A 27,803-nucleotide genomic window follows, 5' to 3' on the forward strand; every position below is an offset into this window, starting at 1 on the left:
TTCGCAGAATTAACGATAAGACGCAAATAACTTGTGTTTACGCAGGAAACAAAATAAGCATTTGCAGCCCGCCACCAGGGTAAATCTACAGTCCTGTGAAATGTATGTTATCGTGGGTGCTACCCAATGGGACTCAATTGGCGCTACCCAACTCGGTGCATCGCAGAAGAAAGCAGTGCGCGGAGGTCGAAAGATTTTTCCTTTGTGGTGCTGAGTAGTGCTGCACTGTGTCTGGCAGGTACTAATTTCCAATGGAAATCAACGCCTTTTCTTTCTGCGCTGATCGGATCTCGGCAAGATTACCGGTTAAGCAGAAAGAAGACATGTTATTTTGTGCCTTGTAAACCAGCGCAGTTACAGGCGGGTACACTCATCGAACAGCAGGAGGAGGGGGAGCCAATTAGGCCTGCGTTTCAGTTCACAAATGATAGGTGAATCCAGTGCATTTTCATGTGAGACTGGCAGCTCTATTATGAAATGTTCAAACTAGTTTGAAGATCTGTCTCACTGCAGATCAAATCACCTTTTTTTTGGAGGGGATGGGTGGCAAACGCGGTAATTATAGATGTGTTGCTTTGGTACTTCAGACAGGTTTGTATCAAACCGTTTGCCTTGTGACTTTCCGAAAGTTTGTAATTCAGAACACGCAAACTCTTCGAAACTTTTTTTTTCGCTGCTGTTTCAAGTTTGCGTGGGCGGAGGGAACAAGTTCATACGGGAAACATAGAATTACACCGTCCCTACACTTTATAATATATTCAGTGAAGCGCTTCGAGACATCTCAATGATGTGATAAGGCGCTATATCAAATGCAAGCATTATCACTGTTATTATTAACATTAATTACAAGTTTCACAGTGCAAGACAATGCGAGTCACTCGCAGAACTTTAGAAAGGGGTGTGACATTACAAAGTTCACCTGCACGTCAAAAAAATCTCCACTGGAAATAAGGCTGAAAAATGCACAATGTGACGCGAAAGAAACGACTGTCAGAAAAACCTTCAGAAAGGACAATCGTAGAACATCGCTGCTCCTGAACAGTCTTGGGCTCAGTCAAAAGGACGCTGCACTTGCCGACTGACTGACGTTCGTGTACGACCGGTGACTACGGACATTGTGGTGTCGTTCCCTGACCAGATGGAATTCAGTCTACGACTCAATTTACAGGCTCTGTGTTCAGAGCTCACGCAGTCCAGGCTGACAGACTAATGCATTTCAAAAGAGGAGGGATTCTCTCCCGCTCGACCAGCCAAGAACCTGCCAAATACAATCGATTGTTCGCTTCACGGCTGTTTGTGGGGCCCACATTGTGTGCGCCTACAAGACACCCGGCCTCGACACTCGACACCTGACAGCGAATCCTGTGAAGCGCTTTGGGACGTCTGTCCTCCTGATGTGAAAGGGACTACAACAAATGCAAAGATTATTATTATAACTATTGTATTATTGGTGTCTTATTACAGCCAGCAATGGGGCCTTATTACAGGGAAGGAAGAGTCATTACTGATTGAACCCATTGATTGTACTGCATTGAGACTGCGATCAGGTTTGACCAAATCTGTTGAACCGGTGAAGCATTTCAGCGACCAGCTCTGTTTCTTCCCAACATGTGGGGGACCATTAGTTAATGAACGTGTTGGGTCACTGAGGCTCAAGTGTTCTCTGGAATGGAGTGTGGTCTTGGTTATAAGCGAACAACAATAGTCCTCAGAGTAGTGGTCCAAGTAATGCTGCGTTAAAAGACCGGAGGGTGAATACATTTATTTAGCGCCTTGCAAGTCAGGAGGACCTCCCGAATCGGACAAGACAAAGATCGGCAACAATGCGTCCTCGCGGACACACAGAGCCAGAACCTGGGAATTAAAGTCAATCATGCTTTATTCCCACGATTGGGCCTGTCTGATGTAATTGGAAGTTATTCCCGCATTCATTCCAAAGTTATTTTAGGAGGCGCATCGAAAGGAACAGCAATTTGCAGCCCACAACTGACTGTGCAGAGAGATCTTCTGTGTGCATATTTCTATTTAAGTGCAGACAGATGACACAGGCACACTGCCCCCAACGGTGTTGTCAGTCTCAGTTACACAGATTGGATACATCCTATCCCTCCTGAACAAAACATTTTTCTTTCCTCTGGGGCTTTCTGCACAGGTCAACACTTTTGCACAATTTCCTGACTGCGTGTGGCTGGTGCTGCTTTTTCGTACGGGCTGGGTCCTGCACGATGGAGTTTTATGCTTCCAAGCCAGTTTGCTGTGCTGCGATTTCGACAACGGAGTCAGTTATCTTTACATCCGCAGCAAAGGCCACCGTTGTCTATTGGAAGGATCAAAAATTCGATCCGAGTCTCTGCCCTTTGTTGATTGGGAATTTCACCTCCTTAACTTCAGCTGCAGGCTTCCCCGTTGAATTTCCCTTTCGAGCCAGAACTCTAACCGCCTCTTGAATTTGTTTGCTGACAACAACAACAACAACAATTTAGAATAAACAGCAAGACCGAATCTCAATCTCTTTAGACTTGGGTCAAACGCTGTGCCTTTGGTTGACGAACGATGAAGATGCCTGCTCAACACGAACCTTAACTGGAACGGTCTGGATTACAGTTGCACATCTGTGCAGGTTTTCAATGCTTCCTTACCCGGCAATGGGAGAAAAACAAGGCTCTGTTTACCTTTCCTGCTTCCTCCAACCAGCAGCAAGCGGATAAGCCCAGCTGATCACTGTCAAACATCATCCTATAGCCCATCTTCCATCCCTCAGTGGTAAGATGCCTCAACGGCATAATGGACAATAATTCAACATCTATTCTAATTGCCTCTACCACACTCAATACTTGTCTGCAAACATGGCTCGTGTTCATTGGTCCCAATAGTCATGCATACCTAACTCCCTCTCAATACAGAAACTGATTGAAAGCGTGGTACATTATTCCGGAAAGGAAGCCATTTTCATTTCATTCACAGAACATTTATCTCTTTTGTTTTTTATGTGCGTGGATTAAACGGCTGGGAACCAGGTTTACCATGAAGTTGTGAATATAAATGGAGGAGCAAAAGATGCTATGGGTTCTGATTTTCAATAGGATGGAAAACTCTGGGAAGAATACAGAGGGAGAACTTAATTACTTCCCATTATTTTTTTTCCCACCCTGTGCTACTGTTAATATTTTAGGTGGTGATGTCCTGGGGGGAGGAATGAGCTGAAATGACAGTGATGAGGAGCAGTGAGATCACCGGCTGAGTTTCCTTTCCCAAGGCCTGCAGTACTGAGGCCAATCATCCCGATGTGGGGCTTCAACTCGCAACCTTTCGGACCCAAAGGCAAGAGTGCTACAAAGTGAGCCAGGTTGACACCAATGTGTCTGTGCAGCCCAGCATTCCCTTCCGTAAAATGCCTATTCCATCTAAATCCGAGTGGCGTGCACAGCACGAGGCACGATGTAATGAGTCACTCCCCATTAGCAACGTCTGCTCTGATGCCCTGCAACATCTGGCATCGAAAAAAGCTTGCCATCACTTCTCCGAAGCAAGATGAAGCCATGATCCATCTGCCGGGAGAGGCGCAGAGAGCACCACAGAGAGTCACGTCATTTGTTTGTTATAAAGACACGATTTCATCACAGGTCATTTTCCTCAAGGGCAGAGTTTGTTGCGTTGGAGCTCGGCTTGCACGGAATCGAGTCGTCTGACGTCTGATGACATTCCACAACAAGGAATACCGATCGCACTCACTGGGGGGTGGTGGTGGGGAAGTGGATCAGGAAGTGTTAGAGGCTTGTATGGATATAAACACTGGGCTGTAAACGTTCTGCGTAGTTCTATGTAAGGTGGAGGCTAAATTGCCAGTGTTGTGTCAGAGTTTTGGGTTGAACATTGTAATGCGGGAGATCCCTTCAGTGGCTAACATGACTGAGAGCCTTCGCTATGAGGCTGGCTGGGATTTCAGGCCTATTCGCTGAACTGTTCCGCATGACAGAACATTTATCTGAGGGTTTTCTCAGCGCAGTCAGGTACGTGTATAATATGTACAATGCGTAAACAGACCATTCGGCCCAACCAGTCCGTGCCAGGGTTTATACGCCACGGGAGTCGAGCCTATTTTGTTTTCGTCTTTTCCCTTCAAAACGACCTTATCCGCCACAAAAGTAAGTGTTTGTCCTGTAACTAGCAAACAGACAGCAAGCACTTCCCAGGTATGCAATCCAAGCGATGCAATTCTAATGCATGCATCAGAAACCTAATAATGTAAATAATTGGTGCAAAACCCATGGGCTAAATGTACCTCCCAGGCCATCTCCGGGAATTGCAGACGCACAATTTAGGCCGAGATGGCAGGATCGGAACTATTACAAGTGAAACATCTTTTTCTGAATTGGCGCCTGTAATGTGCGAGCATGAGATCGCAAAGCAATTACGCTCTAATCCTCTGGTTTGCATTGGGTTTTCAAGCGTTTGCACATGAATTTATTTGTCAGGTGAGGTTTTCAGGTTGGGTTGTTTTTTTTCATTTGAGCTGATCAAACTTTCATCCGGTTGTAACTCAGCACAGAATAAACATCAGTGCAGACGAACAAGCTTCAAAATGGTGGAGAGCTGGTGGTCACCACCACAGATCTCCTGACCCAATAGTGTGTGCTTAGATCATAGACATTTACAGCGCTGAAGGAGGCCATTCAGGCCGAAGTGGACTGGATGAGCCCAATAATTGCACCGAGGTTCAAAGTCGAGACTGAATTGAACAATTTCAAGAATCCTGGACCTTCTAAACAACTCCATAAATCAAGTAAATCTGGACCCAGTGGAATCCCTCCCCAGCTGTGTGTGCGAAGGTGCTAAAGGAGGTGAAACGTGCTTGGGTGGACACAAGTTATTTCGGAACAGGCTGTGCCGAGCAATTCTATGGACTCGTGCGACTGGAATTCGTCACCCAGACCTCCTTTGAGGTGCGTCTCAACATCTACCTCTTAGACCGCGCTTTTTGGTCATCTTTCCGCTCCTCACCCCCCACCTACCCACCCACTCAGGCTCCCACCACCAGCTCAGCTGCCCAGCCAGTACTGTTAAGTGCCTCAGGCAATCTTCCTGACTTGAAAGGCGCTATATAAATGTCAATTTATATGTATTGAGACAATGACGCCTCTTTGAGATACTTCTCCCTGTGAGCTGGACAGATTGGGAGAGGTGGGGGGGGGGGTGGAAATTGTTCTGCAACTTCGGGCAGTCTTTGGAAATTGAAAAAAATGACGTGTTTCTTAGCAGAATCAATAAACACATCGAATAAGAAACATCACATTTTTCACGCCTACGTTTTAATTTAACGTTGCAGCCCGGGGGAGGGGTGGCAAGAACAACAAATAATAATAATAATCCTTGCGTTTGGTACAGTACCTTATTACGTCTTTGAGACGACTCAAGGTATTTCACAGAGTATACTGTAAAGTGGAGTGACTGTGTAATTTGTGGGCGCAATCCAGCAGCCAATTGTACACAGCAGCGTCCCACAAACAGTCATGAATTGAGTGACCGCATTTCTATTTTTTGGAGGAAATAACAGGAAAGGATTGATATTCTTAAAGCAGGGGTTAACTCAGATTGGAGCCGGTTGTAAGAACCCAAGGTCACGAGCAGGGATGGGGTTTATTAGCTCTCTGTGGGAGAGTGACCTATCCTTATGCCAAAAACAGACTGCACGTAGATTTGTCAAAAAAAAAAATCTCATTGTGCAAGATCGCAGCCATCTTACAACTCTGCCTGCGGGAGAGAGGATTGGAATCGAAGTACATCTCTCTCCATCAATCCTGAACTTGTATAAAGCGCTAAAGGGCCAGAGGTTTACATCTTTCTCTTGCCAGGAAGCGTCGCTGTTTGTAAAGCTACCGGTGCCAGACAGGAATGGTTTCAGAATTGGCAGCCCCTTTCCTGAACCAATTTCGGTGCAGCGCTGAAAACCGGCCGCATGGTCAAGTATCTGGGCTTGCCCGCTTGGCCCAGCCTCGTACATTCCCCTCGCCCTCCACGCTCCCGGGAAACCTCCTGATATCATTCGGGGCTCGAACCTGGGCTGACGTTATTAAAGCGGCTCTCACACCGCAGCAAGCAAGTCCTTGAACACGTGAATCTGATACTTCCCTCCCAATTTACATTTCGCCCACAAAACACAGTCGCCACGTTTGACAGTATATTCTGCGAAACGCTCCGGGACGTCTCGCAGATGTGATAAGGCGCGATATCAAATGCAGGGATTATTATTATTATTATAATTATGTCGTCTTGTAGGACATCAACGAACTTTGGGCAAATTGATTGGTGGGACATTTCAGCGGACAATGGCCGGTTAATGTTGCGTTTCTGCGCTATCTGTGGCTCGATTCAATTTGACGAAGCAATGCGTCTCTCTGATCTCGTGCTGTCTGCCTTCTCAGTGCCGAGCCTGCTGTTTGACTAATGTTGCCGTCGTTCTTCGAGTGATTAACTCACCGAATGGTTCAAGCTTTGCGGATCCAGAAAGACTGAACCGGCGCCTTTGGGGTTAATGGCAGCAGTTTGGGCCTCAGATGGATTTGTCGCTTGCTTAGTATCCCTCCCAAGGGGCCAAGAGCAGTCTGCAGCAAACACGACAGAGGAAACACCAGCCCGATGATGGGTATAATGCTGCCTATTAAACTTTACACTTGTATCACGTCTTGTTATAATTCATAATGATAGTAATCCTTGCATTTGATATAATAATCCTCATCACCTCATCGAAGCATCTCAAGGCCCTTCACGGAATTTTACCTTGTAGTGGAGTGATTGCATAGTTGTAGATGGACAAAATTTATCAGTTCCTGTTAACCCTGCGCGCCAAAGCCCTGATGGGTAAGGGTGGTTGTTGCTTGACATGCAGCGGAAAGCTTTAACAGGCAGTGCTTTCAATGGCAAGCTCATGGGTCTTTCGCGGGTTAAACTCCAGAGGACCCCAACACCTACTCTGGGAGCACCCAAGCCGTGGCCTTTGAAAGCCTACGCCTAACACGCTCTGGTTTAAGGTAAGCAAGGTGCGTCCCTCTGAATAGAGTGTGCATTCCGTTCCAAACAGGGGAATTTTCCGCGTGTCGGTGGGCTGCACGGAACTCAGATGGGTTCGGATAATCTTAAGCGTGGTGATGGGCTTCTGCACGTGCGAGACACCTGGCTGACCAAATACAAACTGCGGCAAAACACACAGTGGCGTTTATTGAAGAGAAGGAAACATCACAAAGACTTCTTGTGTCACCGAGAGCACAGTGCTGGCACAAGGCAGGAAGAGTTCCATTTGCTTTGCACTCATTGAAATTGGCAGATCTCCTTTAAGATGCAATCGCGTGCTAAAACGAAGCCCAGTTGTTTCTGCCGCACAAAGGCGGAATAAAAGGCACCCTTTTATTCCAAACAAAATTTGTGTTTCGCCCACAAATATACAGTCAATGCACTTTACAGTGTATTCTGTGAAGCTCTTTGAGACGTCTCGAAGATGTGAAAAGCGCTATATCAAATGCAAGGATTATTGTTATCATTATTATTGCTGCAGGGCAAGACATGGCATTGCCAGTCAGCTTCAAGGGCTCTGGGACGCTCCCCTGCGTGAGGGGCGCTATAAATTGTTATTGTTTGGTGTCAACCGTCGAATGGAAATTTGGTGATTTATACCCTGCTCGATTACGTACTGTGTGTCTGCAGCAACGAGGCTGTTTGCACTGCTCGGTCTGGCATGTACCATAGGACGGAGAAAAAACATTTGAATGATGCTGATTCCATGGTTTGATTCAAATCCACCCTGAATTGATATTATGCATGGATGCTGGAATAAGTGTTTAGATTGGGTGCTTTCATTTGGAAGATTCTGCTGTGATTGTAACGAAGGTGACATGATGTCTCTCTCTCTCTCTCTCTCTCTCTCACTCCCTTTTCCCCTTTTATTCTATTTTTACATTACAGCGATTTGCAGGAGAATGCAGCATTACATCAATTGCAATTAGTTTAATTAATTGCAACGAATTAATTAATTACATCAAATAAAATTGATCACTCACTCCACGGCTGTTTGCGGGACCTTGCCGTGTGCAACTGGCTTCTGTGTTTCGCCCACAAAATACAAGGTCAGTGCGCTTTGCTGTATATTCTCTGAAGCACTTTGAGACATCTCAGTGACATGATAAGGCACAATATCAAAATTATTATAATTATCACATGCTAACCCATATGGTCTAGACTGATAAAATTGGAGAGATGTTTAACTGAGGTCCCACCTGCCTATTCAGGTGGACGTTAAAGATCCTGTGGCACAATTCAGAAAGAGAAGCGAGTCTCTCTGAGTTTCTTAGCCAATGATTCCCCCAAGTAAAAATAAATGTTCTTTCAGTTGGTGAATGGTTGTGGGACATTGCTGCGTGCAAACCGGCAGTCGTGTTCGCCTACAAAATGCAGTAAAAGGCACTATACCAAATATTTCATCAACACAAATCTTTGCTTATTTAGGTGTTTTGACAACTTTGGCATCCACCAGGAAGCGATGAATTGCACAGCTTTACAGAGAACATTGCAGCAAATATACAGGCCATTCAGCCCAACAAGTCTGTACCAGTGTTTCCACTCCACACAAACCTCCATCTCTCCTATTCCCCTCTCCCCCATGTATTCATGAATCTTGTTTAAATATATTTGATTTTTTTTTGCTTCAATCACTGCCTCTGGCAATGATTCCATGTTACATAATCTCACCAACCTCTGCTTGATCTGCTACTGACGATATTATATTTATGCTCCACTTGTTTCAGACTAAGTGGAAACAACCCTCCACCCTTTTTGGAAACTTAAACATCTTCATCGGGTCCCCTCTCAATCATCTCACCTCTTGGGAGAACAAGCTCACAGTTTGCTTTGCTCTTTTTTCTTTCCCAGTGTGTCCATCCCCATTTGTAGCGTTTTAAATCTCTCTCACAATGACGTTCAACAAGAAAGGCAAACGTTTTGACAGAGAGAGAGAGAGAGAGAGAGAATTACGTGAGTGTGTGCTGTCTGGCTATAAATAGGAGAAAAGGCTATTGATGTGAAACTCCACTGAAACAGATAACAGACATGTCTCAGCAACAACTTGCATTTATATAGCGCCCCTCAAGCAGGTAGCATCCCAGAGCACAACAAGGAGGTGTCTGAGTCTCCAGTGTATTTAAACACTGGGGACAAAGTACTCGGGTAGGCACACAGAGACATCAACAGGCGAGGGTCAAAACAGAAATGAAAAATAATGCACAGAATGAAATGGGAAGACAAGAGCGTGACCAGAAATATTCTCGGACGTGCTGCTAAGGCTTAAATGTTGTGGGCGCGCTTGATAACTCTGCCAACTGTTCCCTTTGAAACACTGTTCGGATGCCAGCTGGCTCGCCCCTATATAAACCTCCTGCAGTGCCAACCTCAACTCAACAAGGTCAATGTGAGAGCCCCATTCCAATGGGCCGCCCAAGCCTTGGACGCATTGGCAGACACTGAGTTCAGTGTCCCGGTAAAGTTGGTGGTTTAGGTATCAGTCCACTGCATCATTAACCAGTCGTATTGAACAAAACAGAAAGGAATACCTTAGCCCGACAGAATCACCTTTGATTCCTTGCAGCCTTCATAACCCTCGACGGGAATATTAATAAGGAATGCAGTTAGCCAATATCGAGAGTAAATAGCTCCTTGTGTGTGGAAACACAAACACAGGAAGTCATTTAATCTGTTTTGCTAGTTTATTAGATCATGCCAGAATCCCATTAACCTACTTTTTTTCCCCAAACCTCTTAATACATTGGCTTCCTAAGTTATCTATTCCCTCCGCCCTCTCTCTCCCTTCCACCTCTTCTTCCCCCGTCCTTCCATCTCGCTCTATCCCTCTCTGTCCCTTTTCTCCATCTCTCTCTCTCTATCTCGCTATTAAATATCCCCATCGATATTGCGATGGTGGCCAATGTGGCAGTGCGTTCCTTCTGCTGGCAAACATCACACCATTTGTATCTCATATACCCCACGAAATACAGTCAATTAATTCACTTTAAAGTATATTCCGTGAAGCACTTTGAAAAGTCTCAACGACGTGATAAGGCACAATAACAAATGCACGGATTATTATATCGTAATATTATATCGATGGTGCACAGAACTATCCCTCGCCAGCACCGCTTTGGTTTCCAGGTTTCTCTCAAAGCCGATTTAACTGGCCGCGGTAAACGGACCTGGTTAGCGTTATTTGGTCCAAGTCTGGGCAACCCAAGCGGAGGAGACAGCTAGAGTTGTGCAAGAGGGACAGTTGGCTGATAAAGCACAAGCTGCTTCGATTGAATCTCATTCTGAAAGGCAGAAACAAAGAGGCAACACCGATTAAAAAAAAACATTCGGCAGTAAAGAGCAGGGTGTTGTTCGGTTTCATTTAACACGTTGCTGTCAAAAACCTGTAGGGGTCACAGTTGGATCACGGAGTGAACATCAGTAAATTGTGCACATAGGAAATTAGAAGTGTTGTGCTTCACTTCTCTTTTAAACTATACATCATAAAGCAGCACGAGACAAAGTGTGTAGCTGATCACAGTGGGGCCACCTTGTGTTTTATTTCTTCCCTGTTACGAAAGCTAGTTTGGATCATTAGACCCAGCATCCTTTCCCTTCTCCGCAAGGTGGGTTTGAGAGAATTACCCGCAATTAGAAGAGAGAGCTTGTCATTTTATTCCCAACTCATCTCTCGGAGAACGAAGCCCTTCAACTTTGCGATGCTTGTGGCTTGTTGAGGATAGAATAATAATCCTGGCGTTCGATACGGCGCCTTATCAAGTCTTCGAGACATCTCAAAGCGCTTCACAGGATACACTGTAAAGTGAATTGACTGTATATTTTGACAGCCAATTTCACACAGCAGTGTCCCGTAAACAGTTGTGGACTGAGTCACCAATTTTTTTTAAGGGAATGTTTCCCCGGGAAAACTATCCACCAAATTGACTAACAACCGGGTTCCTACTTACTGGTAGGTAAACAGAGGCGTGCGGAGTAAGGAAACCTGTCCCACGTTTCGCCCTGCCCGGGAATCAAATCGAACCTGGGTCCTCTCGCTTGCGAGGGGAGTGCCCTAAACCAATACTCTGCAGCTCAGTCTGCTTGATGGAGTTCTCCACAGTAATAAATCAGAGCTGGCTTACTTCCTTCTTCCTGTATAAAGCTTGCACTCGATCAAGCACCTTATAACGTTGCCCAGAAGCTTCAAAGAGCTTCGCAGGATTTCACTGCCGAGGCATCTGTGTCTTTGATGATGAAATGGGACAGACAATTTGCGCACAGCAATGTCCCACACCCACCCATAAAGTGAATGCCCAATTTTATCCTCTCTATCAACGCCTGGAGTGATTGTTGCTCCATTGCTGAGTATCGAACCAACCAGTAACTGAGCCAAACCGGGAGCAACGCTGGGAGTGGAAACATTCAAACCCACTTTACATTCCAGTGACTTCTGGGCAACCCTTGAATTCTTAACACACCCTGAAAGTTTGAACAATACCAGATGTGGAGCAAAATGATCGCCAAGGCGTGTTGTACCACAAAACACTTTAAAAGAGACAACATTGATGCCAGCTATTAACAGTACCAGAGCACATCTGGTGAGGGGTGTGAACAGGAGCACTCTCTTAAACATCACAGGACAAGAGACACCAGCGAGACTAGTTGTTTGTAGCAAGTGATAGGTTCAGATGTGCTGGCAGACACGACACTAGGAGTGAGTTCGCTGCTGCTACTCATCAACAAAATGTAGCTTATTTTGTCGGAAAAAGGAGGTCTTTTTTTAAGCCGATTTAGTACCGAACCCCGAATTAAACGCTCAACCCAGTGGAACACGATTCCTGGAGTGGTCCGCAAATTTCCGTGCTTTGTGCCTTGCCGTTTTGAATCTCGGGCAAGATGAAACTAGGGCAGGTGTCACCTTAACGCTAATAGGAATGGAGGCGCAATCACTGTCTTGAATATAACCGGACCGATGTTTAATAAAAAAAAACGACCGCCTGTTCAGGTGGATGTTACAGATCCTGCGGCACTATTCAAAAAGACAAGAGGGTTTCTCTCTTCGTGTCCTGGCCAACAATTTCCCAAATAAAGTCAGTCACTCACTTCAAGGTTGTTTGTGGGACATCTCTATGTGCAAACTGGCTGCCGTGTTTGGCCCACAAAACACAAGGTCGATCAGTCTCCTTGACGTGATAAGGTGCTATATCCGGTGCAAGGATTATTATTATCATCAGTAGTAATAATAATAATACCATTGTTATCTGTTCACTCACTGGCGTTGTCATTTTCCATTGCCACCACATTGTCCGTCGAATCGCTCTTCGGTGTTCACTGACAAACGCTCAATCTGTGAGATAAGCTGTGCAGTTTGGTATATTTAATAAATTGTATTGGCAACTGTTGTGCTCAGCTCTTGCACTGAGACACACACAGTACGTGATCAGTCAGAGAAATCCAGCGATTGTTTCCAGTGCAGTACACGGGAAGAAAATAAACAGAAAAGGAGAATGATACCAGCCTTCACTGCAGTTCTAAGCTGACAAAATAGACCAAGTGCTTGAATCGACTTGCAACTCTCACTTGTGACATGGCTGCAAAAACAAATCTAAAGGTCAGAGAGGTATTTATTTATCGCTTAGACTAAATTGCAATGACTTGAACTCATCTTTGTTCTCAACGTCTGCTGCTGCATATTGGACGGACCACATTGAGAAACGACTCATTGGCTTATTTTACCAGTTAATAGAATCTTCTTGGAAGGGAATCACCCGAGCCAACAACTGTTCATCAAGAGTCTTTTTTTTCACCGTTCTTATTTTTTTCCCCCAAAAGTTGTTTCGTATTTTATTCAGTAAAGAGTCTTGACTTTGCCCCCTTGCGTACTAGGCAACAAAGACTTGGTTTACAATCATTGATTGTGTGATATTACATTGCAAAAGCCTTTCTCCACTGAAACCACATGATCAATCTCATCTCTCTCTCTCTCTCTCTTTCTCAGTAAGATTTTTGGCATTTTCATCAGAGCTTTCAAGTTCCGCTCGAGATTGTATTACATTGGCATCGGGGGTGGGGAGGAAATGTGAAATAAAAAAGGGAAAAAGTAATATGCAACCTTTCAGGGAGAGAGTGAGAGAGTGTGCATTCCATTCCAATAAACACCTCTGGAATTTCCTTATATAGGTGGGATGCACGGCACTTCATTTGCTTTGGATACTTGAGCATGGAGGTGGCTTTCTGCATGCGTCAGACACCCGGCTGACCAAAAAACAAACCCCAAGGAGAGCACATCTGGTTTTGAGCATCAAATGCCTTTGATTTACTCTGGCCCAAAGCACAAGCACCTTCTCTGCTCTGGATTGCTCTAAAATGTGGAGAAATGTGGGCTCCCACTCATCCTGGTCCGTTCCCTTTTAACACGGTCCAATTTTGCTTAATCCTTATGCTTCAACTCGTTGCAATGTCTGGCTCCAGTGAAAATCGGGGTCCCCACTTTACAAAGGTCGGGGAGACGAATTTTCCATCATTAAAAAATATTCGCCTCCCGGTTATGGTCTCGCTGCTCTGACAATGGTGCTGCAGTTTGTAAGGACCACACCTGACTTGGCTCATCCATCACGTTGGACATTTTTCCTTAAAGTACACATTACAGTGTAATTTCAAACTCATTGAAATGCTGCATGGGGACTGGGCACCAGTGACACAAGTACTGAGCCGTGGAAGAAATACAAAACAAGCAGCCTTGATCCATCGTGAAAGAGGGAGGACTGCGAATCAATCCGCTGCTTATTGCTACCAAATTGGTTTGCGGAGAAGGGAAATAATTAGCCCAGCAGGTTCGTTGTACCCAGTGAATGAAAGCATTTCTTTTAATAAAACATCATAGACTTCTTTTTTGTGGGGGATGGGAGGGGGGGCAGGACTTTGAAACCGATTTGCAACTTGGGCTTGATTGACAGGTCAAGCACTTTGGAGGGTGAAGGGAAAATTCATCATTGGACCATGACATATCCTTTACTCGCTTGAAATGGAAGCTCTGATCTCACTGCTGCCTTCTTGGCCCGACTTGGGTTTTCCACACGTTTGGGTTTTTTTTTCCCTTCACTCCCCTCTTCCTCCTCTCCCCACCTCCCACACCTCCCTTTTTTTCCAAAGCTATTGGATTAGGCACCAATCCCTCTCTGGCATCAGGCTCTGTCACTCTTTAGTGCTACAAGACACTGTCCCACGTGAACAACAATAACAACAGCTTGGGGTCATGTAGCACCCTTTACGCCAGATGGATTGTCGGAGCACTTGAAGGGCGCTATATTGTTGTTGTTGTTGACGGTACCTTGCCCCAAAGTGGTCAGTAATTCATGTGCGAGAACTCACCAGACAGTGCATTGAACACCATCAGGAACTAGACCTGACGCTGTTCCTGTGATCGAATCTTAAAGGGACCTTTGCAAATAGCAGGCAATTGCCATAAACACAGCGTCAACTCCGATGGATTTTCCAGGACAATCTGTTTTTCCTTAGAAACTCCTTAATACCTCGTCTGTGCCTGGCAGGAAATGGGGAGAGAGAGAGAGGAGAGAGAGAGAGACACCTGATCTGCATGTCCAAATATTCATCCTGTATTTCGCTCATAGCTCACAGACAAGTTGCTGCAAACATTCCCCGAACCCATGGCAGAGCAAATCAAAGTTATGAGAACGATAATATCCGTGATCATAAAAAGCATGTAACGCTGCGTCCTTAAGATAAATGGACTGTTGGCCATTTTAGATTAAAATACCCGAAAAGCTAATATTGCAGATAAATGTGATTTATGTTGAAGAATGTGCAGAGGGGAAGCTGTTATGACTATTCTCCTCCGGGAGAAGAATAATAAAGGATGGCCTAATGTTACAAAGCTTGCTTTTCACACAGCAGCTGTCATCATGACTATCTGTGTCATAGTGAAATCACTGCTATTGATAGGATTTGCAGCAGAGAAACAGGACGGCCAAAAGCAATGTTTATAGCCCAAGAGACCAGGAACAGCACCCAGTTAAAGGAAGGTTCAGGAGCCGTGACATTTGATATCTGTTTGCCAGACATTAGCTTGAAGTTTGGGTAGCAATAGAGTGGCAAGCTCCTTGGTTGTGTGTTTTTCTGGAAGTCAGATAGGTGTCTGACACACGAGGGAACCCATCCCAATGCTGAGGAGCATTTAGACCAGACTGAGGTCCAAATAGGCATGTCACTACCAATCTCCTGCACCTGGATTGGAAGAGAAATTTCCCCGGAGCTTGAAAGATGCAACGATTTCAGATAGTGTTCCTTCACAACAACCCATCTGGTAACCGTTGATACGTCATTTCAACAACAACAACAAGATTCCATTTATAGAGCGCCTTTCACGTCGGGAGGACGTCCCAAGGCGATCTGCAAGAGTGACCCTGCCTCACAATCTACTTGCAGTGTGAAGTTCCTGTGCATTGGAACACGACACACTTGAAGGGGTTCACGTTGTTTTGAGTTGGGTGGTCTGCACTAAGGACTTGGCATGTTTTGATGGCTGTCGTGCCTCTTTAAGGTTTTTCAATTTGGATCTGCACATCTTTCCCAAGCTAAACAAAATCCGACTAAAGCCATTAAATAAAATAGACAGCGTATCAGATTTCAATTTGTTTGTGCTTTGTTCTGACTTCTATGCAAACTTTTGGTCTTGGCCCAAGATGTTATAATAGAAATCATTCACAAGCACACAGCCAGTGATTACAACAAGCTAATCCCTTCCTGCAGCAAACAGTTTAGCCTTGAACAGATGATGAATATAGAAAAACAAATCACTGTTTCTGGGGATGAAAGTCGCTTCCGTTATCTCTTGCTCCAAGCTCAAATTTATTCTAGATTGCCTCGTTGACCTTTACTGGTACGAAATTGTAAAGCCCCTCAATGCCAGCTAGTTTCACTCAATGCTTGGTTGGCGCATTTTGAAGGGTGAACGAGTTGGGTATTTTTTGCAGTGTGTCTTTGAAAAGACCAAATCCTTTGGTGGGTGGGTGTATGCGCGTGTTCTGGAAGGGTGAGATCAGTTGGACCAAAAGACCTTCGTCCACCAAACTAATCTCGTGGTCTTCTGAAGCGTCAACCGAACTAGAAATTTGGAAGAGGAAAGAAAAATGAGAAGCAGAAGAGGAAGATAATGGAGGAATAAATAAACTAGAGTGATATCGCAAGCACGAATAATTTACGTCTCTCTCCTTGCAGAGACAGTTGACTGACAACAATTGACATTAATTTAATGCATATCAGGAGGGTGCTTCAAAGGGCTTGATGTAGCTGACTGCAGTCTGAGTTGGGGGGGGTGGGGGAGGACCAAACGGACAGAGAAGGTGGCTGAGAGTGCACTTGAAAAGATTTTGATTGCAAGTAGAGAAGGGAGGGGGCAGACGGAGTTTCAGAAAGCAGGGACAGAATGGTTGAAGGCTTGGTGGCTATTGACATCTTTTGTCCTACCTTTGCTACGTAGATCAGATCACAACACTTTAGAGCCTGATGTTTTATGAAAGGGATGGCAATAAAACCCAGGCATCTTTTTCCTCTTCTTTTTCTCTCTCAAATGAAAGAGACTGCCTGCCATCGCCACAGGCTGCTCAGGTGCTCTGAGGTGCTGTGACATGGCTCGTTATGTTCCTGTCAAAACCACTTTGTTTCCGGTTGCCCGCGTGTTGGTTAACGTGAGCCCGCTTTTGAGGACGTGCCAACATAATGGGATTTCGCATTGAGCGAGCACAGCGACAAATTACTTCAAGCTGATCATGGCTTTACATCGCGACTCTGTAGCCAAACCAACAATGAATGTCACCCTCGCAATCCCACACCTGCTGAGTCAAGCCAAACAATATTAAGTGGCAGTATGCCCGAAATAAAGGCAGCAGAATTGGGAGTTTGCGAGAAGCATCTTGTGCAGCCTCTGATCGATCTCGGAAATGAATTCTGGTAACAATTTTCCCCACCCCAAGAGTATATCTCAAAGCGCTTCACAGGATTAACTGTAAAGTGCTGTGTCTGTCTGTCTATTTTTGCAGGCAACCGTGATGGGCCAATTTGTACACAGCAATGTCCCACAAACAGCTACCAGGTCAATGGCCACTTTTACTGAACAGAAATGCTGGTTTACTGATCACACCCATTCATTTGTCCTTTTCTCAACATGTTTTGTTTTAGACAAACCCAAGTTGCACGGCATTATAGGATGCTCTCTGCGTTATCACGGTACTTAAATAACTAATAACTGTGCATTTGATACAGTGCCTTTCATGTCAGGGGGTGTATCTCAAAGTTGCTTCGCAGGAGATATTGTAAAGTGCAGTGACTGCATTTTATAGGTGAACATACTTGAGCGTTGAAAAGCTTTGCACTGATGCAAAACTGGGTGCAGAATTGTTGATGCCAATTGAGCCATGAATCACAAGTCAACCCCACAATTCTGCCACTGAAACACAGTCCAATTATACAACTGTCCTTGTTTCAGTAAAATAACGTCCTCGGAATCAGATGAGAAACCCGAGATGAATAACTCTGAAAGAGAAATTTGACGCCGTGTCATTTCTCTGCGAGTATTTTTCCTTTTTTTTTTGGATGGGGGGGAAATAAAAACACTAAACGAAAAACAAGATCAATAGTCCTGAGAACAGCAAAAGTATCAGGTTCAGTGAAAACTGGGAGTTAAATCACTTTCGGTGGCATTAATTTGGGTGCTGTTCACAGGCTGACAGGCTGTTCGGATCTTTGCTATGAATGCCAAGGATCGGAATCAATACTTATTAGAGCAATTTTTTTGGGTGGGAGGCAAAAAAAAAAAATGAAATTGTGCTGATTCCAGACACTCTAGCGTCTAGGTTCTGTTTTCCTGTCGTCGCTGAGTGGAAGGAAATTGCATTGACTTTACATCATTTGATGGTCAAGGAAGAAGGTGTCATTGAGGACATCTGCTAAGTAGTGTCAGCCTGACTCAGCTGGTTCCACTCTTGCCGCTGAGGAAGAAGGCTGTGGGGTTGGAGTTCCGACTCAAAGACTTGGACCTCATCGTCGAGGCTGATCCTTTAGTGCAGCGTTGGTGGAAACGCCGCATTGTTGGAGGAGCCATCCATCAGATAAAACATCATAAGAAGAAGATTTGTTGCATTTGATATGGCGCCTCATCACGTCTTCGAGACGTCTCAAAGCGCTTCAAAGAATATTCTGTAAAGCGAATTGACCTTGCATTTGTGGGCGAAACACAGCAGCCAATTGTGCACAGCAGTGTTCCACAAACAGTCGTGGATTAACCCAAAGATTATTATTATTATGATTATGATTATTATTATTATGATAATAAGCTTCCCAATCAAACAGCATTTGATTCGGATCAAATTTGCATGTCCATGATTTTCTGACAGGTAATGTTATCAGAACATTAAATGCAGAATTTCCCGTTGTTGACCAAATATTGGGCTATTTTCTCCAAGTCTTGCCAAGTTTCCCGGAGAAGCCAGGACCAGGTTGGTGATGCATCTAGATTTGTTACGGACATCCCACAAGGTGATAAGCATTGCATCAAAATCCGATATGGAAGAAATGCTGCTTCGTTTTTTTTCTTCACCCCAGAAAATCATTATTGATGATATCTTCCGGGCTATTGATTGACGAGAAAGAGGGAGCGAGACCCGTGCAACGATATTGTGTAGAGATAATAAACATTCATTTATCACAGTCCCATATGCAGAGCCTTCTGAAGAAGTCGTTACCCAGTTTAACAGCTCGCTAGAATAATTGCAGTTCAACATGCCGCATCCTATCAACTTATACCAGGCAGCAGCATCTTCACCACACACTGGGCTCTCTGCTGTTCCCTGAGACGTAGATCCATTGAACACGCTCATGCATAGAGGATCTGGTTTCAGAGAAAACCACAGGGGCGTGCAGGTGGGGGTGGGGGGGAACAACACAGCCACACACCAGGTGTCAGCCTGACTTAGATGGTAGCACTCTGGCTCAGTCAGGCAGTCAGGAGTACTCTTATGTCTGAGTCAGAGTGTTGTGGGTTCAAGCCTCACGTCGCGACGTTGAACTCAACAGTCTTGGCTGACACTCAAATGCAGCACTACGTTGTTGGAGATACCGTCCTTCGGATGAGACATAAAACCGAGGTCCTGCTTGGCGGCGGCTCTCCAGATGGGCGCTAAAGATCCCATAGCACAATTTGTAGAGAGAAGGGAGTTTGTCTGTCCTGATAAATAAACAAATAAAATGGCTCATTCGCTTCATGGTTATTTGTGGGACATTTTTGCTGTGTGCAAAACTGGCTGCCACGTTGAGCTCCAGTAACGCAGTCACTGCGCTTTTATCGTAAACCCTGTTAAGCACTTTGGGACGTTTTGGTGACGTGATAAGACACAGTATCGAATATGAGTATTATCATTATTAATTCAAATGCACTCTCCTCCTTTTGAGTTGTGGTGTGGTCAGGAAAAGCTGGCTGTCAGTTCGCTAATATAAATGCATGAGTCACAAACAGGCGCTGGAGTGGTGGAGATGTTTGGCTCTCATTTATTGCTCCTGTACGGTTGATACAGATTGAAGTATGATAGGCCACTGATCTGCAGGACTGATCCTCTAATGAATCAAGTCAATGAGCTTTCACTGACGAGGGAGCAGCATCAGAGAGAGTACCCCGGGACGACAACAACCTTTGTCGCCGGAGAAAAGAGGGTGTGCAGAAGACAGATTTATTGAATGCCATCCCGCACCTATAAATCCCTTCACACCACAGCACTGCATATACAGCACTGTATATTTTGTGGGCAAAACTGCAGCAACCAATTGCGCGCTGAGAATCTAACTCGGGTCCTCTCGCTTGTGAGCTGAGTGCTCTAACCAATACTCTATCGGATTGTTTGGTGGGGTGGGTGGGGGGTGTGGCGTGGATTACAAGACAGGAAAACTATGTGAAAGTGTCCGCATTTTAAGATGAGCAGCTCCTCAAATACCTGCGCTCTGTGCCCTGCAACCTGCCATCGTGCCAGCGCAACTTGAGACAACAAGTTTACCAGCTCTGACTTTCGAGTCTCCGGTTGCCTGGGAAATGAAATCAGGCTGCTGAAAGGATTAAGCAGCGTGGATAATTTCCTGTCTGAGGCACTTCACCCCGTGCACTTCTACTGAATTTGTCTCATTCTCCAACCGAATAAAATGATCCGGAAGATTTTACATCATCCCGTTTAATGTGATTTGCGCGTTAAGTCTGGCGATTTTCCTTTGGAATCTAACAAAGGAGCGTGAATCGAAAGGCTACGCAACAGTTTCCCTGAGAAAAGGGCTCTTTTCCTGGCTGCTGCCACTGCGATGAGCGCAGATGCTTATTAACCGTGGCTGACACGGTGCGATGGATCATGATTGCAGGCTTATCATTAAGCCAAGCTTTCGGAGAGCCAAATAATTGTGCAGGCTTGCGTGAGGGAGGCAACCCGTGTGGGCAAATGCCAGGCAACAGTTGTCCTGAGCAAAGGGCTCTTTTTGATGGCTCTCTCTATGCTATCGTGGTTATTCTCGAGTTACGTGTAATGGCACAATTCAGGATCTTTTATCCTTTCTTGACACGACGGGAGAGAGGGAAGGATAAAGAGGGCTGAGAATTCGAGTGAAGTACGCCTAGTAGAATGGGCTAAATCCAGGCTGTGAGGTTCAGTGTAATTCATCTTAGAAGAGGACGCAATCGCAACAAATGCAAAGCCCGACACTTCACATATGCTCGTGATCCATTTCAATTCCCATCACATTGCTTTGAATTCCGTTTCCTCCGATCCTCTCCGCAAACTAACTTCCTACAAAATCTCATTAAGAAACCACCTTTCAAGAGAGACTCTCATCTTTACTTAAAATTCGACAGCCCTTAACCACTTCCCGAAAAAGAAAAACGATGCTGGCTGATCTTGTTGAACGTAAAAGTATTCTGAGTGAAAGGAACCGTTTTGCGCTCAGCGTACATTTTGATTTCAATGAGGTGCAGCTGTCCCATTTAGACCGGCTCTGACTTATTCTTTGGGGTAACGCTTACGTTTTATTTCTAATTCAGCAAGCGGATATTTGGGCTACAAATGAGCACCAGAGGACTTAGGAAATCTGGTCTGGAGCAGTTACCGTGATTAATTGTGTCCCAGCTCACTCACAGAACACGTAAATAGCAGGAGGCACCATTAAAGAGTAACCATTTTTTTTAAGAGGACGTCAATTCACTGATGCCGGAATTCAAAGAATCCAGAGATCACAATGATGATAATCCTTGCAGCTGCCGAAGCCCCTTTCATGTCGGGAGGACGTCTCAAATCCGAGACACCATGAGAAGCTCCCTTCACTTTTTGAGCGATGCCTTGGGTTCCTTGATGTCCATCTGAACTTCTCACCTAAAGAACAGCACCTGTGACAAACCGCCCCCCCAACCCCCCTCCACCAGTGTGTTGGATCGTCATACTAAACGATGGAATCGACGTCAAGCTGAAATCAATGACCTTCTGACTCGGAGGCGAATTCGAGCTGAGACATGCCGATACCCCTCTCTATCAGAGAAGGCAGTTTTTTCTCTCTCGCCGCGCATCTCAAGCTCTTGCAACATCTGCAGCGGCGCTTATCTTGCTGATTTTCTTTCAGATTGAAACAGTCGGCTCAAATGGACGTCTCAAATGGGCGCTGGGTTCAGCTGGCTCCGAGCAGCCAAGTGCCAGGGAAGGTCACAGAAAATGAGAAATGTCGCATTCCTCCCCTTCACTGCGGATCTACCGGCGAAGCTCACGCAAAGTTCTCTAGGTCTCTTCGGAGGCACAGCTGATGCCTGTGCGGTTTGTCCTACAGTCAAGAGCACGATTGACATTCCGCATGAAGGCACAAGAGGAAAGCGCATCGAGCTGCGGAAGCAACTGCAAAGGAAATGAGATGGGCAGATAAGCAGATCAAGATGTCCTTTCTGGGGGTTGCAGTCGAGTATCTGAATCCGATGACAGACTTGAAAGAAAAGTCCTCGAACGACAAAAGGACATTAATATTCTACAGCCACGCGCAGGACAGAAAGGCAGCTGACTTTCTTTCTACAAACACAAAAAACATGTGAAATGCAGTGGATACGGGAGATATTTCGTAAAGAAATTCAGGCTTGAAGGCCCAGGGTTGGCAACCTTCCAACATACATGGGGAGAAGGTCCCCAGGGCAATGGTGTTGCCGTGAAAAATAAGAAGCCTCGCATTTCATAAACCGCCTTTCATGTTGGGAGGACGTCTCAAAGTGCTTCACAGGATATAACTTAAAGTGCAGTGCTTGTGTATTTTATAGGAGAATGCAACAGCCAATTTCATGCACATCAAAGTCCCACAAACAGCCACAGAGTGAGTAACCAATTTTATTTGAGGGAAACTCCCTTCTCTTTTTTGAGTAGCTATGACTTCCACCTGAACAGACAGACGGGACCTCGTTTAATGTTTCGTCTGAAAGTATGGATGAATTTGAAAAGTGACTGCGCAATAAGTTACAAATCGATTCCCCGCAACAAAACACAGAGAAATTGCATTCATATAGCTCCTTATCGTGTCACGTTGAAACCTATCAAAGGGCTTCACAGGAACAGACGCGTGTAGTGGCGGCTTCCTTCAGTCAGAAACAAAGGTACTGTTCTCACAAACCTTTTTGTCCTCAAAGCTGAATTTTTAACCAAGAAATGTGTGGTCAAGTCAGGAACTTGCTTCGCTCCCCAGAGACTGCTGCGAATCAGCACACACAAGATTGGCAAAAAAAAACAAATGATTATTTGCGTCATAATGAGTACACAGTGGAACAGCTATAAGCTGCCGACAGTCAACAGATCAAGTAGCTCAGCAAAGAGAACGTATTTCAAGGCCAAGCTGGATATCTGCGCGACATCAGTAAGCCTGATAAAAATAAATAAGAGAAAATAATCTATAGGAGGCGAGTGACAATCTTTTAGGAGGATTGATCTTTGGGCACAATGGCGAATCGCATCAGTGTTCTGTACGTCAAGCATTTCACGTTGGAACTTCAAACTAACTGTCCTCGTCTTTGCACCAAAACCAAAATCACAAGGGAAAGGGAAGCTGAAACACTGGCAAGCCAATAAACCAGCTGCGACCATCCACAGCTGTCGGATTAAAGGACGTTTGTTGAGTCGCTGCACCACAGCAATTTTCAATACAGGGCGAGTTTGTTTCAAGGAAAGAGGGAAAGCAAAGTCAACATGACTTGAAATGAAATGTTGCTCTATTATCTAGGAATTTACAAAGGCACTGAATAACTTGAGTCCGCACAAACACAGATTTTTAAAAGAACAGCCTGGAACAACATGGAAACTACACCTGATAACCTCTCAGTTGCACATCAATACTTGCTGCCCAAGAATGGGGCACGGTTGCAGCCTAGGAAATCAACGCAACCGAAACAAGCTCATTCCCGGCTCGTTTCTGGCCTGTGATAAGCCTGGGAACACGAGGCTCGTTTGACGCCAGGGTGCTCTGTCCGGTCAAACACGAGATGCCTGAGAATCTCAAGGACCGCTCTTCACTGCTGCCTGGATGGCTCGTGAGAAAACTCAAGCTTTTCAAAACAATAAAACCGTTCTGTAAGATGACAAAACGAGCGGGTTAGAATTGTCAACACACCAGTTGGTGCTCCTGTAAGAGGTTTTTCTCACTCAGCTCCTTAGCAGCTGAATCGGCAAACAGATTAACGTAGCCACTTGATCCTTGCAAGAATATGCACACAATTTAAGACGAGGCTCAGACAAAGTCATAACATTATGAGGATTTAGCTGCACTTGGCAGTACATCCGAGAACACTTACAAATCGGCTGCCTGTAGAGCACACAGTCATACAGCCCTGAAAGTCCAGGTTTTGCTCTGCTCTCCGCTTTCTGAACTCTCTCTCCAAACATACCTCATGGCTCTCCCCACTCTGCTTTCATAACCCTTCCACAAACTGATTTTTTGGACTGGGCTAGTGGTCAACTACCTTCTATTCCTCCAATTCCTACCAGGCTCACACTTTTCCTTCATCTCCGAAAGCGCATTGTGACATTAGCTGAAGTGAAAGTTGGCGGACGGGGACTTGGTTTAATGTCTCATCGGAAGGTCGGAACCTCTGTCAATGCAGCACCCCGCTCACCCCTTCCCCCAGCACCGCATTGAAATCTCAGCCAAGACTATGTGTGTTCAAAGTCCCGACGTGGAGCTTGAACCCGCACCCTTGTGACTCAGAGGCGAGATTGCTACCGACAGAGCCAAGCTGAAACCCGAGTATAGATTTGTTGGGAAGAGTTACGATGGTGTAGCGGTGATGGAATTCAATAGTTTTATTCTGTTCCTTGCTTGTGGTCGTGATTGCAGTGGTAATGCGTTTCTCTCAGAACTTGGCTGCTTCTGGCATATTTCAGTCCTGTGCTTCGAAGGATTAATATTCTCTCCATGCTGTTGATCCAGTGGAACACAATTGCACACAAGTGCGGTACTGTAGGCTGGGACTGCTGCAGAGAGCAGCTAATTGTTAAACTGGGAAATGAGCGAGAAATTAATTCTGAGGCAAAAAAAAAGTGGAAAGGAAGCTGTTCAATGACAGGCATAGAATTAGTGACTGAACAGATATTGATTTGTGAAGAAAACAATTTTCAGGTGCTTATGTACCGTCTAAATCTACTCTCACCATTCCCATTATTAACTATTTTTTTTCCACTGAGTGCTAATTTCCTCCCATTGCCTGAAGCAATGCACTTTGTATGGAAATGGTTTGATTGAGGTACAATAACAGACAGACAGACAGACAGACAGACAGGCAGGCAGGCAGACAGACAGGCAGACAGGCAGGCAGGCAGACAGGCAGACAAATGGAAGGACGTTCAATATTCAACACAAACTCTCACGCACATTTCGGAGCTTAGATTCCCAAGCTCTGCTTTGTTTGATGATGGTGCTGAGATTGCATATGACAAGTCCCAAACAGGCTGCAGCGTAAATGACAGGAGTCTGGCCGTTTTTGAGTTCTTTGAACGTGAAGCTGAACAAGCACCCTGTCACCCTGCTATGACAAGCTGCTGAATGAAGCTTGCAGAGGTTGGACATACATCAGTGGGCACAATTTGCTCCACTGTACGTTCTCCATCCTGCCCTAGCAGAATGCAGCCCGCAGGCAAAGCACAAACAAGTCACATCGGATCACTCCCCTGGACCTACCTACCAGTTGGCTCAAGAGCCCCTTTCAATAGAGGCTTTTTTGGGGATAATAACCCTTGCATGTGACATAGTGCCTTTTCATGTCTTCTCGACGTCTCAAAGCGCTTCACGGAATAGACCGTAAAGTGAACTGACTGTATATTTTTGTGGGCGAAACGTGGCAGCCAACTGCGCACAGCAGCGTCCCCACAAACAGTCGTGGATTGAGTGCCCATATTATTTTTTTTTGAAGGATTATTATCAGGCGTGTGGAGTAAGAAAACCTGCCCAAGGTTTCGCCCTGCCTGGAATCGAACCCAGGTCTCTCGCTTTTGAGGCGAGTGCTATAACCACTGAGCTACAGAACTCCTAGGGATTATCCTAGAATAAGATCCAATGTTTCCTTTCTTCGCTGGGTTACTGTGTGTTTTTTTATTGTGTTAGCGGGGAACAATAGAGCAAATTATCGAGATGCTTCAGAAATGCCAGATATCTTCGGCGCTGGTTTAGATATGATTTTCTACTTCCTCGAGGCTGTCATTTCTCTTATTATTGGCCAACTCTCTTGTTGCCTTATAATGTACTGGTCTATTGTGCGATTGATCTGATGTCCCAATGGACATTGGACATTCAGTCCAGAATGATATGTTGAGCTTCAAAACCTTATAGGGACAATCAGTGTACATTTATCAGTGTCGTTGTTTCCTCATTTGATGCATTCTCTAAATCTAAAGAGCAGACGGACTGATCGGAAGAGTATAGTCTAAGCTGTCCAACACGGGGATTTCATTTTAGATTTTTCTTGAAGAGCAGGGCTTTATGTTTGTGATAGTACAATGGCTACTTCTGCCTTACAAGTCCGACTGTGTGTGATTGTTGGTCGAACAAACTGGTCGAACTTTAAATAATAGACATCGGATTTACTTCCACGATCCGTACTCGCAGTAAATATGAAAGGTCACTTCTATCATGTTGGAACAAGGCACGAGCAGATTGTGGGCTGATGTAAGACTGCTGATAACATCAAGTGTAGGGAGATGGTTTAACCTTTCCAGCTGGTGGAGGAAGCAAAGAGGGGAAGGCAAAAAAAACCACCTTATTTCACCGTACCTCAATAGACCAGGTCAACAGAGGTGAATGTAACTATATCCCATGGATAATAAAATAATCCTTGCATTTATTATGGCACTTTTCACGTCTTCTAGACGTCTCAAAGCACTTCACAGAATATACTGTAAAGTGAATTGAACGTATATTTTGTGGGCGGCAGCCAATTGCGCACAGCAGCGTCCCCACAAACAGTCGTGGATTGAAAGTTACCAATTTATTATTGTTTCGTTTTTTTGGGAGGGATTATTATTAGACGTGTGGAGTAAGGAAACTTGCCCAGGGTTTCGTCCTGCCTGGAATTGAACCCTGGTGTCTCGCTTGCAAGGCGAGTGCTCTAACCACTGAGCTATAGGATTCCGTGGATAAGTAGGGGAGAAAACTAGCACCAGCACAACAACAACAACTTGCATTTATATATCGCCCTTCATGAGGGGTAGCTTCCCAGAGCCCTTGACAGTGGTGAAGCACAGCCACAATGTACTGGCTGATTGATCTCCTGTGCGATAAACCTTGCATTATTCTGTGATGGGTAGAGCAGAAGAGATTGACTGACCCTTTGGCAAATTCTGAAATACAGCTGCAAGCTCACAGCTGTTTTTTTCTTCCAAGTTCTTTTAAGAACGACAGGAAACAGACTTCAAAGTCCACAGAATTTGCCAAATTCTGGAATGCTCTGAAGTGCTATGTAAACAGAGTAAATCGAGACTCGAATGGAATTTCTCCCCATTGGCAAGGTCTTTGGTACCAACTTTAATTGAGGCTTTTATTATTGTAGAATTTATACTCCACCTAAGTAAATGCAGAAGAATTAATAGCTTCATAGGCCAAAAAACTAATAATAATTTGGTCACTCAATCCACAACTGTTTGTGGGACACTGCTGTGCGTAATTAGCTGCTACTTTCCGCTCACAAAATGTACAGTCAATTCACTTTGCAATATATTCTGAAGCTCTTTGAGACACCTGAGCAAAGTGATAAGGTACTATATCGAATACAAGAATTATTATCATTAGTTAACCTCTTAATCCAGTGCAATTGCTTTGAAATACAATTAATGACACTCAGCATCTGGCAGTATTTGAATCCCAACTCGGTAGCTGCTGCTGAAAATGATCAAAGCATCTCCGCAATGTTTAACATTACAAAGATCATTTTTCCGGATTCTCAGAATCTAAAGGCAAATCGTTGCATGTTCCTTCCTTCCCCACCCCTCATTCCAGGAGGATATTTCCCTACAAAAACCCGGTCGAACGTGACTGCAGCAATAGACCAAATTGATGGTGGGTAGAGTGGGACCAAATGAGACAGCGAACAAAGATGAGTTCACACTAATAAAACCAACCAACGGAAAAAAGAACCAAAAGATTAATATATGTTTTCTTCCTGTTTATTTCTGGCGTCTGGAATGTACTGCTACAAGACATGGTTTATGGTA

General features: G+C 44.9%; 1 protein-coding gene and 1 non-coding gene across 7 annotated transcripts in view; both read right to left on the reverse strand.

Moving 5' to 3' along the window:
* LOC103180398 (astrotactin-2) overlaps positions 1-27,803 on the reverse strand; it is a 390,078-nt gene that overhangs the window by 306,482 nt on the left and 55,793 nt on the right. The gene's annotated exons all lie outside the window — the stretch shown is intronic.
* Positions 25,554-25,625, reverse strand: trnal-caa. Its single transcript has one exon. It is a non-coding gene; the product is annotated as a tRNA-Leu (tRNA).

The sequence above is a fragment of the Callorhinchus milii genome, unplaced genomic scaffold, assembly GCF_018977255.1.
Source record: "Callorhinchus milii isolate IMCB2004 unplaced genomic scaffold, IMCB_Cmil_1.0 Scaffold8, whole genome shotgun sequence".
Taxonomy (NCBI): Eukaryota; Metazoa; Chordata; class Chondrichthyes; order Chimaeriformes; family Callorhinchidae; genus Callorhinchus; species Callorhinchus milii.